The sequence below is a fragment of the Ovis canadensis genome, chromosome 9 (assembly GCF_042477335.2).
Source record: "Ovis canadensis isolate MfBH-ARS-UI-01 breed Bighorn chromosome 9, ARS-UI_OviCan_v2, whole genome shotgun sequence".
Classification (NCBI taxonomy): Eukaryota; Metazoa; Chordata; class Mammalia; order Artiodactyla; family Bovidae; genus Ovis; species Ovis canadensis.
In genome coordinates this window covers 26,231,835-26,237,834 of record NC_091253.1, presented here as the reverse complement: position 1 = coordinate 26,237,834, position 6,000 = coordinate 26,231,835, and positions in this window count along the sequence as shown.

The window sequence follows — 6,000 nt, the reverse complement described above, 5'->3', positions numbered from 1 at the left end:
ACTTCAGTCAATATCTTCGATAGAGATTCAAGAGACAGCACTAAAAAAAAAGTGTAATTTCCACAGAAGATTCATAGCTAAGCCTGGACCCCGTGTTCTTCTGTCTCGATGTTGAAGGGTTTCTCACTAAAACGCAGGTAGTTCATATCATAAGATGGGAGAAGATGGTTTCTGAAGGCAGCCTTGGGTGGATCAATTTAGTAACTCAAAGAAGAATGTTCTCAGGCACTGTGGCCCTGGGATTTTTCACATGATTGTTGATTGAAAGAAATCGTTTCAGCTTTAAAAGCTGTTTTTCCCCTGATTTCTACTTCTCTGTGTGTGTGTGTGCTCAGATGTGTCCGACTGTTTGCAGCCCCATGGACTCTAGCCTGCCAGGTTCCTCTATCCATGGAATTCTCCAGGCAAGAATACTGGAATGGGTAGCCATTCCCTTCTCCAGGGGATCTTTCCCACCCAGGGACTGAATTCAGGTCTCCTGTATTGCAGGAGATTCTTTACCATCTGAGCCACCAGGAAGTCCAAAAGGAGCAAGAGAAATACTTTGATATCAGTGGAAACAGTGTCAGACTTTATTTTGGGGGGCTCCAAAATCACTGCAGATGGTGACTGCAGCCATGAAATTAAAAGACACTTACTCCTTGGAAGAAAAGTTATGACCAACCTAGATAGCATATTCAAAAGCAGAGACATTACTTTGCCGACTAAGGTCCGTCTAGTCAATGCGATGGTTTTTCCTGTGGTCATGTATAGATGTGAGGGTTGGACTGTGAAGAAAGCTGAGCGCCGAAGAATTGATGCTTTTGAACTGTGGTGTTGGAGAAGACTCTTGAGAGTCCCTTGGACTGCAAGGAGATCCAACCAGTCCATTCTGAAGGAGATCAGCCCTGGGATTTCTTCGGAAGGAATGATGCTAAAGCTGAAACTCCAGTACTTTGGCCACCTCATGCGAAGAGTTGACTCATTGGAAAAGACTGTGATGCTGGGAGGGATTGGGGGCAGGAGGAGAAGGGGACGACAGAGGATGAGATGGCTGGATGGCATCACGGACTCGATGGACGCGAGTCTGAGTGAACTCTGGGAGTTGGTGATGGACAGGGAGGCCTGGTGTGCTGCAATTCATGGGGTCGCAAAGAGTCGGACACGACTGAGCGACTGAACTGAACTGAATAAGAAGGTAACAGATAAAATACACGTGCATGTGGTAAACCCTTGGGAGGGAATTTACACAAGTGAAAATCATGCGGCCAGGGTAGTGGAGGGATATAGAAAAACTTTTTTAATTTCTAAACTTTCCTCAGTGGAGGCGTGGGCCTTACGGCTGCAGTTCAGAAAAGAGAAGGGGGTGTTCCAGGAGCCAACTTACACAGACTGTAGCTTGTCAGTGAGTCCAAAAAAGATGCAGAAAGAACAAGAAGACTCACCTAGCAGAAAGAAGCGTCTTCAGAGTCAGGGAGCCCTGAATTTGAATCCTAATCCCGCCTGTTCTGTGTCACATGATTTCAGGCAAGGTGTCTGTGCCTTCATGTCACCAGGGCTGGTGAGAGAGAGAGAGGGCCATCTTTCTGGAGGGGGCTCATCAACTGAGCACAGGTAACAGCTGGGCACGTGGGGGGCAGGGGTGGTTACACTGCTGTCTCTCCACCAGGGACGTGTGAATCTCATTTTACAGGTGAGGACACAGAGAGGCAGCAGAGTTCAGGATCACGCCCAGGGATGTGCAGCATGGCCAGCTGCAGGGTCGGCGAGTGGGTCCCATGTGGTGGTCGAGGGATGTCACCATTTCAGAGAAGGGCCCTGGAGCAGGGCTTGGCAACCTCACCACTAGAGCACGACTGCTTTGTTTGCTTTATGATACTGTTTTCGTTTAGCCACTCAGTCATCTCCAGCTCTTTTTCAGTCCTGTGCACTGTAGCCCACCAGATTCCTCTGTCCATGGGATTTCCCAGGCAAGAACATTAGAGTGGGTCGCCACTTCCTTCTCTACGGGGATCTTCCCAACCCAGGGACTGAACCTGAGTCTCCTACATTAGCAGGTGGACTTTTTACCACTGAGCCACCTGGGAAGCTATAACAAGAGTTGACACTCGTTACTGGAGGTAGTTTTTGAAGTCACTGAATTAGCAAATCCTGGGCTGTTGCTCCTCGGGAACACACAAGGCCGCAAGGCTCCTGCGAACCCCTGGTCACATTTTCATCACCACCATACATAACTTTGTCTCATGTGTGTTTTAATTCAAAGACATATTCTTTTTTTTTCATTTACTGAACATATTTCATTTGTCTTTTAAAAACGTTTTCAAAGCCATGATGTAAAATTACTAGAAGTTTCTATTACATGACTATAAATATGCAAATTTTTATTATTTTTTAAATTGAAGTAGAGTTGGTTTACAATGTTGTGCTAATTACTGCTGTGCAGCAAAGTGATTCAGTCATATATATATATACATTTTTACCATTCTTTCCTACTGTGGCTTATCATAGGATATTGAATATAGTTCTCTGTGATATATAGCAGTAAAGAATTTTAATATGTCCCATTAATTTTGTCGGGGGAGTTTGTAATTTTCCTTGGTTCTGTCTCGTCGCAATAAAAATTTGAAGCAATGGACGGACCAGCATTACAGCCCTCGGACAGACCAGTATTACAGCTCCATTTTATTTAGAAAGTAAAGGAAAATACATCCTCGAGGCAGGAGGGCATGTCACCCAAAAGACGAGAAGAGAAGAGAGGTCCCCAGCCCAATTTTGGCTCCTCTTTTTATGTTTATTCCTCCCCTTGGGCCTGCCCTATGCAAACTGGGCTAGCCAGGAGAGCTGTTTGTTTTACCTGAGGTCCTCACTCGGGTCCTTGGACCTTCCTTTGTTCTGTTTTCATGGGCTTTTCCCTTCCTTGTCTTTTAGCCACCGCCATTCTGGACTCCTTTTTCCTATTCTAACTACCTAACAATTCAATAATATTGAACTCATGCAGAAATTTGGGGGTAATCATGGAACATTTTTTCCCCAAAGCTTTTCCTGCCCCAAGTTTCCAGCCAACCTGGTTATGATCACAGTGTGTGTATGACGTCATAGCCTTGCTCCTGTTTAACGAAAGCAGTTGCCGTGCTATTGCCAGTTATGTGTACACATCATTTCCGAAAGTTTTATATGAAGTTTTAATTTCTGACATTAATTTCCATTCTCCCCCATACCCCCCCCTAAAAACGAATTCAGCCAGATTAATGGGAAGAGGCAGTGGAGGGCATGACAGTACCTGAACCTGTCAAGGCCACACCACAGTGCGTTTAACCCAGTCCTATCTATCACTGGACAGCTGAACCGTTCCACTTCCACTGTCATAAACCACGCTGTTATGAACATCTTCTTGCACAGTGATCTTTCCAAACTTCAGGTGATTTCCTTAGAGACGTTTCCAGGGGCAGAGTTCTTGGATCACAGGCCTTTGGAGGCCTCAGATACAAACACAAGAGAGCCATTCAGTAAGTCGGAGCAGTTGAACCCCTGCGGTGTGTCTGAGAGCCTTTCTACAGAAGCCTTGCTCACTAAGGAACCACTTCTTCATCTCATCGTCCTTATTAATGAAACCCTCTGAAAATCACCCTGAGAGCCTCTGATCAGCAGGACCTCCCGCAGGGTGACCGCACTGAGCCGACACGACTCCAGGCTGAAGGGAGTTCTGTGGTGTCTCATGGCGTTCACACCCCCTGTGTTGGGGCTCAGGCCTCCTTCAGACCCCGAGGGAAGACGGGCAAACCTGATGACACAGGTGCCTGAGATGCTGACACGGCCCTCCCAGCTCTTAAGGGGGCAACAGTGCCGTCTCTGCCCCTGACTGGCTTTTCCTGAATGTGCTCACCATGTTACCTGGCGTTCCCTGCATGTTTGCTTGTTGCTTGAAACTAAGGCAAAGGAGTCCCAAGAGAGATATTCTTACCAAAAAAAAAAAACCCCATACATATATAGTTGTGGGTACATATATGTGTGTGTGTGTATATATATGCACATATATATGTATATATATTATATATGCGTGTATGTTGTAACTATATATACATATATATTGTATATATTGATATACATACATATTGTACATACTATATATATGTATATATGTTGTTATAATATATACTATATATATTATATATGTTGTTACAATATATACTATATATATATATGTATATATATTGTTCAAAAGACTTCTTTAAAAAGGAAAAAAAGCAAGGATTACCCTAAAGGCTAAGCATCTTATCTCGTAAGGAATGTAAACTTGATTGGTGTGCCCTCTAGCACCGCAACCCAGCCCTGAAAGCCATCTGCCTATCTGGAACCCCTCTCTGTGGGATGCTGGCTCACTCTCAGTCTATACAACGACATAAAGCAAGCTCTCTTCCTTTTCCTTCTGAGATGAGAAAGGATCAAGATGGTTGGCTCATGCTATGGTAACAATATCATTTTTCAGCCTAGTTAGGACACTTTTGAGAGTGAGGAGGGGAGTTCTTAATTACCACTCTGACTCAAAAGATGTAAACCAGGACCTTCTATACAAACCAGGACATATGCAAACACTCAGCTGCTTAATCACAGGGCAAAATGTAAGATATTTATCTACTGCCTGCTTTGTGCCAGGTACTGGGGTTGACTTTCTAGATCCTCAGACCAGGCTTCAGTGGGCGCTGTTCTCTTATGGCTGGGGGGTGGAGTGGGCAGAGAGCCAGAGCAACCTGCCCCATGCCTCACAGACCAGCAAACCCCTCCCTGAGTGATATATATATCAGTCATGTCCAACTCTTTGGGACCCCATGGACTGTAGCCTGCCAGGCTCCTCTGTCCATGGAATTCTCCAGGCAAGAGTACTGGAGTGGGTTACCATTTCCTTCTCCAAAAAAACTCCTTTCTGGGGAATAATAAAACTGAGCACCCAAATGAGCAGCAGGACAAAAAGCACTCCCAGAGAATTCCCTGGAAGTCCAGTGGTTAAGATTGGGCTTTCATTGCCAGGGGCCTGGGTTCAATCCCTGGTGGGGGAACTAAGATTACATAAGCTGTGTGGCCAAAAATGAATTAATTAAATTTTTTTTTCAAAAGTGCTCCCGGCTGTTAAAAAGAATTCATTTGAATCAGTTCTGATGAGATGGATGAAACTGGAGCCGATTATACAGAGTGAAGTAAGCCAGAAAGAAAAACACCAATACAGTATACTAACACATATATATGGAATTTAGAAAGATGGCAATGACGACTCTGTATACAAGACAGGAAAAAAGACACAGATGTGTGTAACGGACTTTTGGACTCAGAGGGAGAGGGAGAGGGTGGGATGATTTGGGAGAATGGCTTTCTAACATGTATACGATCATGTAAGAATTGAATCGCCAGTCTTTGACGCAGGATACAGCATGCTTGGGGCTGGTGCATGGGGATGACCCAGAGAGATGTTATGGGGAGGGAGGTGGGAGGGGGGTTCATGTTTGGGAACGCATGTAAGAATTAAAGATTTTAAAATTAAAAATAAAAAACTAAAAAAAAAAAAAAAGTGCTCCCGGAGGCCACTGGTGGGGTCAGGAAGGGCTAGGGCTCCTGAGGATGCTGCACTGAAAGGCATTCAGATCCTGGAGCAGGTTTCTAGGTCTGAAGTCGAGGGCTTTGCAAATCCCTCCCGCTGGGCTGAGTTCAGTTCCCAGGAGCTGGGGTAGAAGGTCTGCAGTGCAGGCTGATTGGTGAGTAACTGAAAGCTCCACGCAACCCTCACTGAAGGAGAAACCACCCCCACCTCACACGCGCTCTCAGTAGGACAGATCCCTAGCTGTCTCCTTCTTGCCCACCTAGGGCCCACCCGCAAAACAAGCCACACTGTTTCCAGCTGGGAAACCAGGAAAATGCTGGGTTCTGATGAGAGACACATAAAGGAGAGAGACAATAGGGGTGTTAGTGACCCAGAGACAGTAGGCCCGCCTGGAGAGGAATCAGGCCATGTGGGCAACACATGAGTGCCCT